The sequence below is a fragment of the Pan paniscus genome, chromosome 7, assembly GCF_029289425.2.
Source record: "Pan paniscus chromosome 7, NHGRI_mPanPan1-v2.0_pri, whole genome shotgun sequence".
Lineage (NCBI taxonomy): Eukaryota > Metazoa > Chordata > Mammalia > Primates > Hominidae > Pan > Pan paniscus.
The window spans coordinates 129,814,462-129,833,096 of record NC_073256.2 but is presented as its reverse complement, the minus strand read 5'-3'; the positions used below and the strand labels follow the sequence as shown (position 1 = coordinate 129,833,096).

At 34.8% G+C, this 18,635-nt stretch overlaps 1 protein-coding gene and 1 long non-coding RNA gene across 4 annotated transcripts in view; one reads left to right on the top strand and one right to left on the bottom strand.

The window, feature by feature from the left end:
* CSMD3 (CUB and Sushi multiple domains 3) overlaps positions 1-18,635 on the top strand; it is a 1,211,357-nt gene that overhangs the window by 970,875 nt on the left and 221,847 nt on the right. The gene's annotated exons all lie outside the window — the stretch shown is intronic.
* On the bottom strand, positions 4,936-17,273 carry LOC117981492 (uncharacterized). 2 transcript variants are annotated; one of them, XR_010112877.1, is made up of 4 exons: positions 16,948-17,273; positions 12,868-12,955; positions 10,362-10,450; positions 4,936-6,422 (listed from the first exon to the last, which is right to left on the bottom strand). It is a non-coding gene; the product is annotated as an uncharacterized LOC117981492 (long non-coding RNA). The 2 variants fall into 2 exon arrangements; XR_004673045.2 differs by lacking the exon at positions 10,362-10,450.

The following is an 18,635-nucleotide window of genomic DNA, read 5'->3' as shown; positions in this document are numbered from 1 at the left end:
AGAAGAAAGACCTCTAGTGGTTGTAGTCATCACTTAAACATCTTCCTCATTGCATTCATTGTTATGGTCACTCTGCAGTTGGTTTGGATTTCTTTTTTTCTCTTTTTTTGAGACGGAGTCTTACTCTGTTGCCCAGGCTGGATTGCAGTGGCACGATCTCGGCTCACTGCCACCTCCGCCTCTTGGGTTCAAGTGATTCTCTTGTCTCAGCCTGCTGAGTAGCTGGGATTACAGGCACGTGCCACCACACCCAGCTAATTTTTGTATTTTTAGTAGAGATGGGGTTTTTCCACGTTGATCAGGCTAGTCTTGAACTCCTGACCTTGTGATCTGCCCGCCTTGGCCTTGGCCTCCCAAAATGCTGGGATTACAGGTGGGAGCCACTGCGCCCGGCCCTGGTTTGGATTTCAAGACTGATACCACACAAGCACAAGGAAGTATGAAAAGCCGTGTTACTCACAAAATGAGACTTTCCAGGGAGAGCAAGGCAAACTGCCAAGCAGTTTCAAAATGCGTGAGAGAGCAGAGAAGGGAGATTGACTGTGGAGTTTTATTGTGATTATGGAGTAGCAGTGGGGTGAGAGTTTCTGTGTACAGGTGAGTGCTTGCATGATTTAAACTTACCACTGGTGGCAAAGAGGCAGCACTTAGGTGACCTAATCAGCTTGCCCAGATATGAGGCAGAGGGGAAGGAGGAGTGGTGGTGCTTGAAAGTTGTCAACAGTTAAACATTAAAAATGATTTTACATGTTTTAATATAAGCTGTAATTTATATATGTGTATCATATATCATATATATGTCATATATATCTTTCTGTTGTTATTATATTATCTTTCCATTTTAAGCAAAGTTATTTCCTTTCAACTTGCAAGAATTTCACTATAATATGCTCTAGAATGGGATTAGCTGAATTTTCAAAATAACTGTCAAATAATCGATTAGATTCATATGATGGTTATCTATTCACATTCATTGTGTATAAGTGCTGATGTTTATGTTTCGTATTTCTGCTGCTGTAAGGCAGTTATAGAAAATAAGTTATGCTTAATAATTCAGAAGAAAGCTGAAAAATATAGTGCAGGAACATGAAGCTAGACATTTTACAACAATTTGTTTAAACAGTGGTTATGACGTTTCAACATATTAGTACTTTCCCCATTTATGGTTGTGTTTAGTTTTTGCTTCATTTTACCAATGTGATAAGTTCTGCAGTTGTCCTGTTAGGCTATTTAATACCAGGTGGCATAAAGCTGCCGAAGATTATTTTGACATGAGGTTCAATGTCATAAAGTCAATGATGGTAACAATTGTAAACTGATTGAAGAGAAGATTGAGCGGTTACTGCGAAATAGTGGGAAACAAGGTGAACTGGGGATCCAAAGGTCTGGATTGCAGTCGTTTGCCTCTAATTGGCCATGTGACTTTAAGCAAATTACTTAAGCTTTCTGGTCCTCATTTTCTTGATGTATAAAATTAAAACTTTTGTCCCCAAGGGACTTCCTAGTTTAAAAAATAGGTGAAATCTACTTTTGAATTTAAAGAGTATGCTACTGGAAGCTAGAGAATTAAAGTATAGGAAAGTTCCACCAAAAATCTGCTTACAGAAGTACATGGATTCATATAATTTCATTAAATTCCAAAGATAAATATAAATTTAACCTAAATTCTGAATCTTTTATTATTCTGCAAAAGTAAGGTTAGTTATATAACAATGGCATGCTACATTCTTCTCTGTAATTTTCTTTCTTCTTTTCTCTTTTTTAATGCATCGGAATATCCGTGATGGTCATTTTTAACTTTCTCACTCTTATCATTAAAGTGTAATAAATACCTCCAAGATAACTTTGCATTTTTCAATTCATTACAAATGCTAGAAAATTGACTTTCTACTTTGTTTCCCTGCTGGTATTTAGGCACAAAATAATTCCTTGAATGAGCCTGAATATTCATATAGAGAGTAAACATTTCTTGCAAAGTTTCACTATAAAATTGTTGGTCTTCTCTTTAAGATGTTGATATGGGAAAATATTTGAAATAATAAAAAGAAAAAAGTTATACATATATATTAATATAGATGCATTACTTTTTCTGGAAAACTTTTTATGGAGAAGTCATTACATACAGCCTTTTTTAGTATTTCATTATTCTGTCATGCAGAATCACATTTGTAATATTTCATACCATGACAGATTAAAGCCAGAAGATAAATGATTTATAAAAGCACACAGCATGCCACAGGCGGAGTCTTTTGTAAACAAGGAATAGTCATCATTTTTGACACTATCCCACTGATGTTTTAGGATAGTATAATGATCTCTAATTGTTTAACACTGCAATGCAATGCTGATTATAATTAAAATACACATGTTTGGTGTTTTTCTCTGTTTTGGTGACTCATATGATTTAATTACCTACTGTAGACTTAACAAAGGCTAACATTTGCATTTTGAAATAATGTATTTGAAAACTCAATAAATTATATTTCAAATAGGTTAGAAGATTGATAGTGCTTATTTTGTGCTTGGTATACAAACACATGGTGCACATCACACACTAAAAATCTGTGATTCCAGTCTCTGAGTTAGAGGGATTTGAATAGTATTCTCTTATAGCTTTATAAACCCTTAACATTTCAACCTAGCGGCTTTTGCTGAGAAGCGGAAACTCGAACAGAGATATAACTGGAATATTTTCCAAATTCACTGAAGCTGTGTTTTATACTAAAATACCAGACTAACTATCAAAGTTTCATCTATTGTACTGCTTATTTTAGCAATGTTTTATATAACAAATGTTTTTCAATCTTCTATATTTATTTTACTGTAACAGAGTTTGCCCATTAAAATTCAAATTAAAATCTTTCATTCAATGGTAGATAACATAAATGAAATCAATATCTGGACAGGTCATATGGGATGGTGGGTGAAGTGGTGGACTAAAATCCATGCCTTCTTGAAGGTAGTTTAATTCTATAACATTTAAAACGCAATATGGACTAAATAAAACTCAGCTGTAGATTGAATTTGACTTTCAATCTAGTATGTTTGCTGTTCTTAGTGTAGGGGTATGGAAACTTCATGCTGCTTTCTCTTTTACTTAACCCCTTTGCTTCTCCTTACTATCTCTAAATTTGTAGAAATATGCTATAAATAATTCTAACTTCATTGTGGGTAAAGATCTATATTATATTGCTTGTAAGTGGCAATTATTCACTAATTTGCTCAATTATTTATTTACACTGTGTGTATACATCCAGCCTTGAGCTAGAATCTGAATGTTCAGGTTATGTAAACAATGGTTCCTGCCCTCTAGGAGATCACAGGAAAAGGAATTAGAAAATTAAACAGTTTATTCAGGAAGAATGTGGAAACTGCTATAAACTATGATGTGGGAAACTACTGTTTGTAAGCATGCTATGGGTAAACAGAGGAGGAACAGCTAAGGCAGGCTGGTGGCTGATTTGAGAAATGGGGATAACCGTGACAGAAACATTGATCTGATGAGATGGCACATGACCTAAGTCTTAATGAATGTGTAATTGTTAGCTGGAGAAGGACATTCCAGCCAAAAAGAACAACACAAGGAAAGTTGTAGAGATATGGCATATGTTTTCTGAAAGGGACTATATATTTTTATCTCTAGTTGAAGAGCAAAGTACTAGTCAGGAACTAATATGCTTGAAACTGGTAAAGAAGGCAGAGACCAGATTATGAAGTGCCTGGTATGCCATGTTAAATCAATTCAACAAATGCTTATTGTGTTCTCACTTTGCTTAAGAGAATTATTTGCTACGCTGAGGCTACCTAATGTCCAACGAAACAGAAATGCTTAATTGTTCTTGTTAGTATATTGTCTAATTGAGTAGTCAGATAACCCAGGGATAATATTCACCTGGTACTTACGGGTACAACAATTTTCAGTTGTTAGAATTTTGAAACATTTACCTGTACTGACAAATAGCCACTTTTCCAATCTCTAAAATTGCTCCGTAATTCTCTGGCCGCTGGCCCTTCCCCAGCCTAGCAACACTTTTGACTCTTCTGTACCCACGTTATACTGATTAAATATTTTGAGAATTACCTTGTAAACATAATTGAATAAACCCCCCCACACGCACACAACACACACACAATTATGAGCACAAATTTGGCTAGTGAGCATGAAGGGTGAGGAAAAAACCCATAGTATAATGAGAAAGGATAACAGGAGGATCAAATTTAGATTAGGGAGATGAGTGAAAACTGCAGTATGCTGAAAATCGAAGGATAAGAAGGAGGTTGAAATGTATCTCTTGTACCGTAGTAACTAATTAAGCTATTTTGCAGGGGATTAACAAAACCCATTGGACATTTTAGTTAATATTATTTGTGGCAGGGAGAGAGTGGTTGTTTCAGAGGTATGGATGAGAAACAATGAGGGGATTAATTTAGGCAGTGGAGAAAGGAGGAAGCATTCATTGTTTGTAGAAGATAGTAGGGATGAGTGAGATCTGTGTATGTGCCTGAGTATGTGTGTATGTCAATATTCTAGTGTAATTCATGGTCTCTAATGATGGCAGCAGGCACATGAGTAGAAAGGAGCAAGTGATATTACAAAGACCTTGAGAACTGCTGTCAAAGCCCTTCCTGACGTCTAGACTTGAGATACGACTTCAGTGTCCAATCACCAGCTTTGCAGTTTCAGAAATTCAGTGTTGTCAGCTACCTCAGAAAGTATTCACACTTCAGGAGACAGGTTCACATTGTTTTCCACTCATCAAACCCAAAGGGACTGATTTATAAATCACAATACCAATTTCCAACTCTTTTTGTGAGAGAATATCTGGCAAGCTTGGCAGTCTTGGCCTTTTGCCTAGAACCCTTCATGTTGGTGGAAATAACTACTCCTTGGACAAAAGCATATAATTATTTAAAAAATTATAGTCACAAGTTTATTGACATTTAAGGATACCAGGAAGTAGTGTGATGTACTAATGAAAAGTTTATTTCAAACTACTACAACTGGAAGAAATGTTCTTATCTACTCTAGAGACATTTCTTTATTTAGAATTCACTAAACCAACTTTACCCAAGACTTTGGGAGGGTAAATTAACATATCTGGGTGAGAGGACAGGGACATAAATAAAGTCCAGCAAAATTTGGAAACACGGGGTTTAAAAAATTTGAAATATTTTAGGCTTATTTTCTCTAAGGATGCTAAGTGTCTTTAATAAGCCAATATGGATATTCTCTCTATCTCTCTTTCTCTGTGTGTGTGTGTGTGGGGGGGTGGGTGGGTGTGTGGGTGTGAGTGTGTGTGTGTGTACGTATTTGAAGGGGACTGTCTTTACGAAGTTGCAGCTCAATGAAAATACTGCGCTAATGTGTCATCTCTTTGTGATCAAAGATTGTATTTTTTTATTATTGAAAAAATAAAAGAGCTTGACAATTTTTTGCACATTAAAACATATCTCAATATGTATTTACTGAAAATGCAAACAATTGAATTAATCAATGAATTAAGTAATCCTTTATCCTGGGTGAGGAGGACATTTTCTATGTTTTTTCCAGATACTTATTTACCATATTTATTTACCAAGGTATTAGCTTAATCATTAACCAAATGTTTGCTTAGTTGATCACTCCTCCATTCTTGGAAAAAATGTGGGTAAGCATCAATCTTGACACAGTCCTAAGCATTTAGACATTCATATGCAGCTGGGAGAAGCTAGTCCAGGAGTTATCTTACAGCCAAGATAAGGAGTATGGAGCCACAAACTCTGGACTGACACTTTGAGATTAGAAAGGAATGAGGAGGCCTAAATGCTTCATTTTAGCCTCTTCCCAGTTCCTCTTCACCTATTCCCTGCTCCTAAATTCCTCAACTTTACTCTGGCCTGGCATTCTCTGCATTTTAGACATTTAGATAAAACTCTGGATAAGATGAGAAATTACATTTCTTGAACATTTAAATTTGTGATATGAGAACTGTATCATTTCATATAAGAGCTTTAAAAGACATTTCTCCATAGAATTAACTGAAATATCAGTCTGCAGGAAATATGGGTCACAGAGCATGCTGTAGGATTCTAGTAGCATTATACCTTTTAAGAATTCAGTTTATACTGTAAATTCTTGATAAAATTGTACAGGCTTACTATTTCTGAACAATCCAGTTCTCTCACTCGCCTGTGGATTCTCTTCACTCCATTCCCCATGCAGGGAAACTTCTATCTAGGGTGTTGGTGGTACAAAATACATAGGGCAGAGGAAAAACTCCATCTGACTAGCCAAGCATATGTCCAATTATTTTCAATATTAATGCCCACATCTCCCCTTTGAAGCTTGAATTTGACTGTGTCTTCTCTTCTGTTACTTCTAAAATGAGGTAGGTGCACTAGAATTAGAATCCTATCCGAAGAAGGATGCAAAGTCCAAGGTTCTGTGGGTAGAGGGAGAAAACATTAATGAATGTCACATAATATTATCTCATGACATATAAATCAGTTTTGTAAAATAGATTTATATTTGAATTTTAATTTGGCCTATAATTTCTCAGGAACACATCCATTTTATAATTCATATTTGACTGATAAGTTAATGTTTGTATTCTTTATCTTTAATAGCTCTTTTGGGTTTCTTTGCATCATGTTTGAGTTTGTAATCATATTTCATGAGGGTTTGTGTCTAGACATGTTTGTTCAAACCTAAAACATGTACCCTACAGTAAAAGGACAAAATTTATAGCTATATAATCTAGCTTTCAGTATTAGTTATAGACCTTATGTGTAATCTCGTGTAAGTTATTTATTCTTTCTGACATCTCATCTATAAAAAAGAGATAATTATATCTGACCCACCCTAAACCATAACATTTTTGTTAAGTATCAACAAGAAATGTAATAGTTATAGCTTTTCAATATTTTGTTTTCTTGTTGGTTAATTTTAAGAAATATGACATTTTAGAAATATGATTTCAAGTATATTTTGCACTACTAAACAGGTATTTTTTCCATTTATTTTCTTTAGATAATAAGCTTCCCCTGTCTTCAGAAAGCACATTTATGTTTTCTTAATAGTATTTCATAGAACTATTTATTTCTACTCAGTGCTTATTGCAGTTAATTAATGAAACCTGAGTTCCACAAACTGCTGCTACTACGTTTCCTCTGTCTGGTGATTGCCCTTCACACCTATTTGCTAAATTCTAAAACTTACCAAGTTATCTCCCTTCATTTTTGCTGATTTCTGCTATAATTTTCTGTGGATTTCCTGTTTGAAAAATAAGGTCTACATTCATAGTTCTTACCTACTTATAAAGCATATAATTAGATATTTTCTTTCAGTTCTCTACCGCTCATTTTTCTTCTATAATATTTCAAACATAATCCTTTTCCACATTTTTTTTCCAGCTTCCAAATTTTGTTTTACATTTACTGAGGAAATTATGTGTTGTCTGGATGTACTTCCAAATAATTCCAGTGTAGAACTCAGGTGGTCAGAGTATAGGGCTAGTGTGGTTTTTATGAATAAAACTAGACCATTGATAAATAAAAAATTTTCCTGTGTTAATTTTTTAATCAGCTGAACTTTCAGCAGCATTTTCAAAAATAATGAGACAAAAAATAACTATAAAATTTATGCCTTCCTTTTTTTTTAAATCCCAGCTTGCATCATCTACAGTTGATTGAGGAATTGCCATGAGACAGTTTTCCCACTGAGGCAACATGCTGTGTAATCTAAGAGCTATGTGAAGCTCTGTGAAACTGAGCAAGTCACTTGATGTCTTTGGGTCTCAGTTTCCTCATCTGTAAAATGAGCACGTTGAAAAAAAAATGCTAGGAAAATCTTTCACTGTATATTTCCCTGACTTAGGCATTGATTATGCTTTTATTTATTTATTTACTTATTTATTTTTATAATTTCAACTCTTATTTTAGATTTGGGACTACATGTGCAGATTTGTTACATGAGTATATTAAGTTTGACACTGAGGCTTGGGGTACAAATAACCCTGTCAGCCAGGTACTAAACATAATACCCAATAGGTAGTTTTTCAGCTCTGGCTTCTCTTCCTCTTTGTTCCCATCCTTCTGTCCATGTGTACCCACTGCTTAGCTCCAATTTACAAGTGAGAACATGTGGTATTTGGTTTTCTCCTCTACATTAAATTGCTTAGGATAACGGCCTACAGCTGCATCTATGTTGCTTCAAAGGACATGATTTCCTTCTTTTTATGGCTGCATATTATTACATGATGTGTAAGTAATACATTTTCTTTATTTGGTCCACCATTGATGACCACCTAAGTTATTCCATGTCTTTGCTGTTGTGAATAGTACTGTGATGAACATGAATGCATGTGTCTCTTTGGTAGAACAATTTATTTTCCTTTGGGTATATACCCAGTAATGGGATTCCTGGGTCAAATGGTAGTTGTGTTTATTGGTCGTTTTTTTTTGTTGTTTTTTTTTTTAATACAGGGTCTCACTCTGTCACTCAGTCTCAAGTGCAGTGGTGTGAATACTGACCACTGTAGCCTCGACCTCCTCGGCTCAAGTCATTTTCCCACTTCAGCCTCCTGAGTAGCTGAGACCACAGTCGTGGTCATTTTAAATATTTTGTAGAGACACAGTCACTACAAAAAATGCTGAGTCCAATTTTTTAGATTTTTTTTGTAGAGACAGGGTCTCATCATGTTGCCCAGGCTAGTCTCAAATTCCTAGGCTCAAGCAATCCTCCTGCCTTGGCCTCCCAAAGTGTTGAAATTACAGGAATGAGCCACTGTGCCTGTCTAGGTATTTTTAAGTTCTTTGGAAAATCTCCAAACTGTTTTCCATAGTGGCTGACCTAATTTACATTCCCACCAACTGTATATAGGTGTTCCATTTTCTCAACAGCCTCATCGATATCTGTTATTTTTTAACTTTTTAATAATAACCATTCTGACTAATGTGAGATGTTATATCATTATAGTTTGGATTTGCATTTCCCTGATGACTAGTGGTGTTGAGCATTTTTAAAATATTTTGAGAAATGCCTGTTCATGTTATTTGCCCATGTTTTGGTGGAGTTATTGGTTATTTATTTGTTGCATTATTTAATTTCCTTATAGATTATGAGTGTTAGATCTTTGCTGAATGCACGGTTTGTGAATATTTTTTCCCATTCTTTAGGTTGTCTGTGTACTCTGTTGATTGTTTGTTTGTTTATTGTCTGTTTTCTGTGCAGAAGCTCTTTAGTTTAATTACGTCTTACTTGTCAATTTTTGTTTCTGTTGCAACTGCTTTTGAGGACTTAGTCATAGATTATTTGCTAAGGCCGATGTCCAGAATGGTATTTCCTACATTTTCTTTTAGGATTTTTATAGTTTGATGTCTTACGTTTAAATCTTTAATCCATCTTGAGTGAATTCTTATATATGGTCAAAGGCAGGAGACCAATTTTATTCTTGTTCAAATGGCTAGCCACTTATCCCAGCACCAAATATTGATTAGAGAATTATTTTCCCATTGATTATTATTGTTGACTTTGGTTGTAGATGTACAGCTTTATTTCTGGGTTTTCTATTCTGCTCCATTGGTCTATGTGTCTGTTTTTGTACCAGTACCATGCTGTTTTGGTTACCGTAGCCTTATAGGAGAGTTTGAAGTTGGGTAATGTGATGACTCTGGCTTTGTTGTTTTTTGCTTAGGATTGCTTTAGCTATTCATGCTTATTTTTGGTTTCATATGAATTTTAGAATATTTTTTCTAATTCTGTGAAAAATGACATTGGTATTTTTATGGGAATAGTGTTCAATTTGTAGATTGCTTTTGGCAATATGACCATTTTAACAATATTGACCCTTCCAATCTATGAGCATGGAATATTTTTCCATTTGTTTGTGTCATCTGTGACTTATTTCAGCACTATTTTGTAGTTCTCCTTGTAGAGATCTTTCACCCCCTTAGTTAGATTATTTCTAGGTATTTTATTTGTTTTGTGGCTATTGTAAATGTGATTTCATTCTTGATTTGGCTCTCAGCTTGAACGTTATTGGCGTATAGGAATGCTACAGATTTTTGTACATTGATTTTGTATCCTGAGACTTTACTGAAGTCATTTATGAGGTCTAGGTACATTTTGGCAGAGTCCTTGGTGTTTTGTAGGTGTATAATCATATTATTGGCAAAGAGAGATAATTTGACTTCTTTTCCTACTTGGATTCCTTTTATTTATTTCTCTTGCCTGATTGCTCTGACTGGGACTTTCAGAACTGTGTTGGATAGGGGTGGTGAGAATAAGCATACTTTTGACCTATGGATTGTATTCTGTTTCTCTTGACTAATCTGGAGGTTAGTAGAGGTGGATTTTCATCCCAGTTCTGCCATTTACTTACTGGTAACTTTGATAAAGTTACTTGTTCAAGTTTTTTCATTTGAGGAAATAATTGTCCAGCTTCTTGCCTTTTTACCAAGAGTCAGGAATCTGATGAGATATAATTTATTTAAAGCATTGAGCACAGTACACGCCATTTGCAAAACTTTCAATTAATTTTAACCAGTATTTGCAATAACATCATTCAGGCCATTGCTTTTCTCTTAACTGTAGTTGATTTGTTTTGTGGTTCTTTTCAGTGTATTTCATAGATCAGAGTTCAGAAAACAGTTCAGAATTCTACAAAATATTTCAGGAAGATTTTTATAATTTGCAGAGAAGGATGGAGTGTAGGTTAGCTGTGTTAGAATGTGTAGGTTAGCTGAGTGCTCAATTCAGTAATTAAAGAAAAAATGCATTATTTAAATAAGCAACAGATGAGTGATGTAATCAAATAATCCATTGCTATGTGAAAACTCTGAAAACCTGTTATAGAGTTAAACTGTCATTGAAAATTCCTTAAAAAGGCAATAAAATATTGTCTATTCACCAGTAGGTAGGTACTTCTACATCTTTGAAAAGGAAGTTACATCTCTTAGATTAAATAGTCATTTCCCTGTTTTTAAAAGAAATTTTAAAGAAACTTAATCACAGAACTTTACTAGCCTAGAACACCTGGTTTCATTTTTGTCTACTCTAATTTTTTTTAATCAACATGTACACATTTTCAGAAATAATGTAAACTAGACATGAAAAGTTACTATTGTTTTTACATCAATTATTTTATTATTCAATTAGGGATCCTCGTATTTTCAGGACACTGTGTGTTGGTGTGATGTACATAGTTTAAATGTGTCCCCACCAACAGCATAGTATAAACTAGAATCCAGTACTGAAGAATAAAATATGTTTCAAAAAGTCCAAAGATAGGTTGTTTTATAACTATTCTGATTATTTATAGTCAAGGTCAATTTTGTAGTTTGCTAAGATTTAAACTATATAACATAAGGAAGTCTGAGATAGATTGTAAAACCTCACTTTCTTCCTACCTGGGAATCTTGAAGGCTTTATGGCAGTATGGTCTGGCAGATTGTATATAAACAGATCATAAATCACAGCTGGGGAGAATTTCAGTCACTGGTTCAGTGGTGGAAATGTAAACCAAATGAACAGATGTTATGGGAAATGTTAGTATCTAAGCAAAACAATAAATTGTCTCAACCTTTGTTTTAAAAAAATCTAAATAATAAATATCTTTACACAAAATGAAATAAAACACCATTAAATCTATGTTTAAAAATCTTTGGGGCCAGGCGCTGTGGCTTATGCCTGTAATCCCAGCACTTTGGGAGGCGGAGGAGGGCAGATCACCTGAGGTCAGGAGTTCGAGACCAGCCTGACCAATGTGGAGAAAACCCGTCTCTACTAAATATACAAAATTAGCCGGGCGTGGTGGCACATGCGTGTAATCCCAGGTACTTGGGAGGCTGAGGCAGGACAATCACTTGAACCCGGGAGGCGGAGGTTGCAGTAAGCTGAGAAGGCACCATTGCACTCCACCCTGGGCAACAAGAGCAAAACTCTGTCTCAAAAAAAAAAAAAAGAGAAGATTATTTGTACTCATAATTGTTAATTTTGTTTATTAACAATATTAAAAGACCATATAATCAGACTCAAAAAATAAAGTATATGGAAAAAAAACTTTTACTTTTAAATCATATTGAATGCATTTTAAAACCTTCAAGAATAATGCTCTATTACTTTTTCTTTTTTTCATTTCATGTTTCCATGATACTTCCGTAATCTTTTAAAAACACGTGCCATTTCCTCTTATTTTAAATATTTTTATGTGTGTTCTAAAAAATACAAAGAATTCACTTTTTTAAAGTCATTTATAACTTCACTATCCAGAGATAACTACTGTTAACCTTTGTGCTTTTTCTCTCTGGTATTTTGTATTTAATTGTAATGAAATAGCAAATATAGAATATCCATCATTTCTATTTAAATTTGTAGCTACCTGTATTTTAAGTATTTTTGTTTGCTATCAAATATTTTTCATCATCATGATTTTTAATAGTTCCATAATATTTATTTCATCATATATTTGTACCAATGTTTATTTAACCATTTCTATAATGCTAGACATTCAAGTTGCTTCCCTTTTGCAAATATCATTGTAATAAACATGTTTATATATGTATTTGATGGCATCTCTGATTTGTTTCTAGACTAGATTCCTATAAGAGGAGTTTCCAGATCAGAGAGCATGCACATTTTTGAAACTCTTGATACGTATTTTAAAGATACTTTCCAGAGAGGTCTAGCCAATTTACAATCTCAAGAAAGTGTAAGAAATTGCCCAGATTATTGACTTCAACTGATCCCTTGAAACAAAGCTTATGGCATTTAGATAGAAGCTGAAGGGCAGTCTGCTATAAATTCAAAGCACTTCGTACAATTAAATGTTTGAGAAAAAAGACATTCCATAGAAGCCTCATGGGTTGCTCGTACCCGGATAAACTCACCAAGGTCACACCTCAGCTTTGCGTTTTCCGATGTAAGGTTTGTACTGGTCTTTAGGGACTCAAACTCTCCAACCACCCTTAGAAGATACTGATGTATGAATCAGATGACATGTTGTTAATTTACATACTACATGTGCCAAGTAGGTCATAATACTAATTTTAGCAAACAAATGCATTCTCTTTTTGACTGGAAAGTCTTCTTAGAAAACTAACAGCTGAAGATTACTTTTTAGTGCAGAATCATTATATAAAATAATTCAAATAATAATAATGTTACATTTTCAAAGTATGGCAATCTGAAACATAATTTTTTGCTATAGATTATATTCTCACATTGCTTGAACAAAAGCAATTGCTCTTTGAGTTTCATTTTCTTCACTGTAAACTGGGTTATCACCTTCACTTATGGCATCTTAGTTTGGGTGTTGATCAATTTGTAAGACTACAGTTCATATTATACCAATTTTTGTTTGGTTGGTATTTTGAAATAATTATGTTCTCATCAATAACATTATAAAACAGATTATAGCTTGGTATTTTTGACCATCTGAACTTCTTTATTTATTTATTTTTCTCATCAGCATTTCATGCCAGAAGTGAAATTTTTAAAACCCCTATTTTCTGGTGGATCAAACTATTTGTGATATACACCATTCTGTACATTAATTACAATGTAAGAAAATGCAATTAGTTGTGCATTTCACTTTTCAGAAATCATATTAACATTTGATAGTGTGGTTCTTAAATTTATACACAGCCTACTTTGAAAATCTGACTTCCAATCTCAAGTATGACATTGGACAAGTCTCCTAAACTCTCTATGCCTCAAATTCCTCATTTGTAAGATGAAGTGAATAATCTTATAGACTTATTGAGAGGATTGTCAATATAAATAATTACACACAAATGCCCAGAATGTAGGAAATATTCAATAATTCTTAACTATGATCAGTTTTATTACTGTGTAATAGGAATGATTGGCCAGGCACGGTGGTTCATGCCTGTAATCCCAGAACTTTGGGAGTCCGAGGCGGGTAGATAAGCTGAGGTCAGGAGTTCAAGACCAGCCTGGCCAACATGGCAAAGCCCCATCTCTACTAAAAATATGAAAAATTAGCCAGGCGTGGTGGCGGGTGCCTGTAAGCCCAGCCACTCGGGAGGCTGAGGCAGGAGAATCACTTGAGCCCAGGAGGCGGAGGATGCAGTGAGCCGAGATCGTGCCACTGCACTCCAGCCTGTAACCAAATGGTACACCCGTAGAACATTCCTATTAGAACTTTAGAACAAAACAATGATGACCGAGCACTATTATTTAATCTTATATTAGAAATACCATAAGATATGAGACAGGTGTGTGAATATTGGAAGAAAGTAGCAAAATGTTGTACATGATATGATTGCACATTAGAAAATTCAAAGGAATAAAATTGGGATTTGCAAACGGCACAGGCGTCAGGTGATTCTGTATCCACAGATAAAACCATAGCACTTGGCGCATATTCTCTGTCTCTGCACTCAGCTATTCTTAGGGTTAGCTTCATCATCAGGCTCCTGTCAATGCTCCTTACCCTGCCCCCAACCTCACTCCCAGACACCACAACTCAACGCTCTTCTATTTTGGTGGTAAAATGGTATTGATGCTAGATCTCATGAATTTATACCACACCATTAGAAGAGCGAGGGTTGCTTCTAGTTTTCTTCTGTTTTGTTTTGTTTTAAACACAAAAACAAAATAAATCTTTTTTCCTTTCTCATGAATTACCTCAAAATATTTCCTATGCTAAGATGGGGTTACATTTTAATCATCCTTGAACTGCCTTCTAAAGCTAGTGAATGGGGAATATTGATTCACTTAAGCCAATTCAGGTTACTGCTGGCTTGGATATAGAACCATTCTCACCCAAATCGTGTAGATTGAGAATGAGGTTTGTAATGCAAACAAACAAACAAGAAAACAAAGAAAAACCCTGAGAGTGCCCTTTAATTGAAGAAATATAATCGGAACTAGAGTAGCAAACAAAACAACATGTATCCACTCCATGTATAGATTCCAGATCTCAAGATCCCTTTCAGTTCCTATCAAAGAACAGCTTGAATATCCACCCTCAACTTTCTAGCACTTTGGCCTGTTTTGAAGAGAGGTAAAGGATTAACCTGAATTCCTTTCTGTCCCCCAATGTAATGCTGTAAGAAACCAATTAATCCTAGAACTCCAGTAGAGGTTTTTGGTTTTTTTGTTTTTTTTTTTAATAGATTGTATCCCCAAAGTATTTGACTCATATGGATTGTTTCTTAGGGCTGGTGTAACAAATTACCACAAATTGGGCAACTTAACACAGAAATGTAATCTCTCACAGTTTTGAAGGCTGAAAATTCAAAATCAACGTATCATCTGGACCATGCTCCCTCTGAAGGCTGTAGAGAAGAATCTGTTTCTTGTCTGTTCCTAGTTTCTCGTGCTTGCTGGCTGTCCTTAGCATTCCTTAGCTTGTAGCTGTATCACTTTAATTACTGCCTCTGTTTTCACATGAACATCTTTCCTCTGTTGTATGTGTGTATGTGTGCAAATCTTCCTTTCCTTATAAAGACACCAGCCATTGGATTTAGGGCTCACCCTGCTATGAGTGTGAATTGTGTCCACCCAGTTTCATATGTGGAAGCTCTAATCCCTCATGGAACTGGGGGATAGGGCCTTTAAAGAGGGGATTAAGGTTTAATGGGGCCATAAAGGTGGGGCCCTGATCCAATAGAACTGGTGCTCTTATGAAAAGAGGAAGAGGCATCAATGTTCTCTCTCTACTGTGTGAGGACACAGCAAGAAGGCAGTAGTCTAACAAGCTGGGAAGAAAGCCCTTATGAGAGCCTAGCCATGCTTGCCCCCGATCTCAGATATTTAGCCTCCAAAACTGTGAGGAAAGATTGATGCTGTTTGAACAACCCAGTCTATGGCATTTTATATGGCAGCCTGAGCTAACTAATACACAGCCTGGTCTAGTATGACCTCATCTAAACTTGATTACATTTGTAAAAATCCTATTTCCAAATAAGGTTACATACACAGGTATGCTGGGTGGGACTTCAACTTACACTTTGGGGGGACACAATTCACTCCAGAAGATTATATTATTGTTTAAATCTTTCTAAGAAATTTGTGTTATGACAATGTGTTTCTGTTAAAAAAGAGACACTCCAGGCTTTCAATTTATTAAAACCTTAGTATGTGGTAGCAAAAGATAAGTCCTAAATAAATTCAATATATTTCAAACTTTGGGCAACAGTTATTTTTGTGCACAAATGGTATTTTGCATGTATTTTTGCATGTATATATTAAATCAAAGACTGAATTTTGTAAGATTATACCAAGTAATAGCCTATTTCCAGATAGCTAGGTCCACAGAGCCTAAAACAAATATCCAAAAGGAGCACTTAGAGAGACTGCCAAAGAATCTATATACTTCTTATGATTGTATTGTCATCATAGAGCCAAAATCTAAGTTTATTATATGAAGGTTAAAAAGGGCACTGAGTTTCAGGAACTACAGTGGTCTTATTTGTGGGATAGTAGTTATTAAAGAGACTTATTAAAATATTTTAGATGTGATCTTTGAAACACCAAGGGATGTGGTCATAGATAAAGCAAAATAGGCCATGAATTAAAAATTGCTGAAGCTGGGTAATGGCTACATGAGTTTCATTTTATTTATTATGTTCTTTTTTTTCTTACATGTATAAACTTTTCCATCATAAAAATTTAAAAATATAAGACTTCAGAAAATAATAAAGCAGAAAAATACCTGACATATCACTTAATTTGAATATTTATCCAAAGGCTCAAAGAGATTTTTATCTTATTAGACTTATCTTAATTTCTAAAAAATACATTACTGACATAAAATTTGATAAATTTGCTACTATGTTTTATTTTTAAAATGATCAGTAGGGAGATATAATGAGTATTACACTCTTTAAAATAATTGGTTCCCACATTTTCATCCTTTATCTAATTACAATAACTATGAACAACAACCTCAATCAATAGAACTGAAAACAGAAATATCTGAAAGACCAATAAATACTTACATTATGATGGAAGAAGTAGCAGCCAAATGATAAGAACTAGCCCAAGGGAATGTCAAGGAGACCTGTAACAGGAGGCTATCAAAACTGAAACCCGGCCCATTGCCCAGTCTCCACAGAGAAAACATGATTTTCATAATCTGGTTTTCGAAAGCAAAAAGCCTCCACTAAACCCTGAAAGCAAACTATATTGAAGTCATTTTATGCAAATTTAATATATGCAATTATAAACTTGTGCTATATGAACATATTGAAAAGACCAAAAGTGTATAAAAATAATGAAAAACCTAAAAACTACAAAAATCAGCAAACCTACAAAGGTTTTTCATTCTGAAGCCTTCATGCCATAGGTAGAAATCAGAGGAGCAACTGCTCCAGTATGTTGTAAATAGGACTGACTATTCTTGCATGTAAATTTTAAAATGCCTTTAGCAGTATGTCTTGAAGTGTGAACTGCTTTCATAAGAATTACTTGGCTGCCTATTTAAAGTAAAAATTCTTATGTGCATTTAAGTTTGAGAGTCAGCTGATTTATAAATCCTATATAATGTGATTGATTATTGTCACCCTCAAGTTTTGGCAATATCAGCATGCCACTGTGCTAGAGTTAGTGCCATATTTAACAATATTTTTGATGCTTTGGAAAAGGATTTATACAGTGCTTGTTTAAGTAAGACAGTTTGTCACTGGGCATGCAATCAGGGGACACATTGTAGTCAAGGGACACAAGATAGTTTAATGGATTAAGAGTACAAGCTGTGTTTCTAGACTACAGAATTTTGCATTCTGCTCCCAATGCTTCTTAGCTATGTGTTATCATGGATGTTCATTGATCTCTCTGAGTCTCAGTTGACTCAAGAATAAAATATAGAAAATATTAAATTCTAAGTTTTGTAAAATATTCTTGAAGAAAAGATATGTGTTTACCTCTTCTAGAATTATTTAAGAAAAAGTTTTAATAATATATGCTCTGTTTACAAAAGAACTAACAAATGCTGAAATTAGTTCCTTCTCTGTGATTTAAAATTTTGATTCTTTAAGTGCATTTTTTTGGTATACAGAAGGAATTAAAATAGTAGGCACTAGATTATGAAATATACACTTGGCTTGGGACTTGATTTCATAAAAATTGTATTCTGTTAAAGTCAGTTAGTTGCTTTTAGGCTGTACCACATATATCTCATCACAGAAAAATGACTCAGTGCATTTCTCTGTGTTGTGGTTTGGATGTTTTGTCCCCTTCAAATCTCATGTTGAAATGTGATCCTCGATGTTGGAAGTGGGGCCTGGTGGGAGGTGATTAGGTCATGGAAGCAGATCCCTTATAAATGGCTTAGTACCATCTCCTTGGTGTTAAGTGAGTTCTCGTTCTGAGTTCATGTGATAGCTGGTTGTCTAAAAGAATGTGGCACCTTCCCCCACCTAGCTCCCACTCTCACTGTCACCATGACACACCTTCTTACCCTTTGCCCTCCGTCATGATTGGAAGCTTCCAGAGGCAGTCACCAGAAGCAGATGCCAGCGCCATGTATCCTGTACAGCCTGCAGACCCATGAGCCAATTGAATCTATTTTCTTTATAAATGACCCAGCCTCAAGTAGTCCTTCATAGCAACAAAAATGGAGCAAAAATTTCTCCCTTTCTTATTAGCAATGTCTAGGTTTTGTTTTTTGTTTTTTTGAGACTCCACA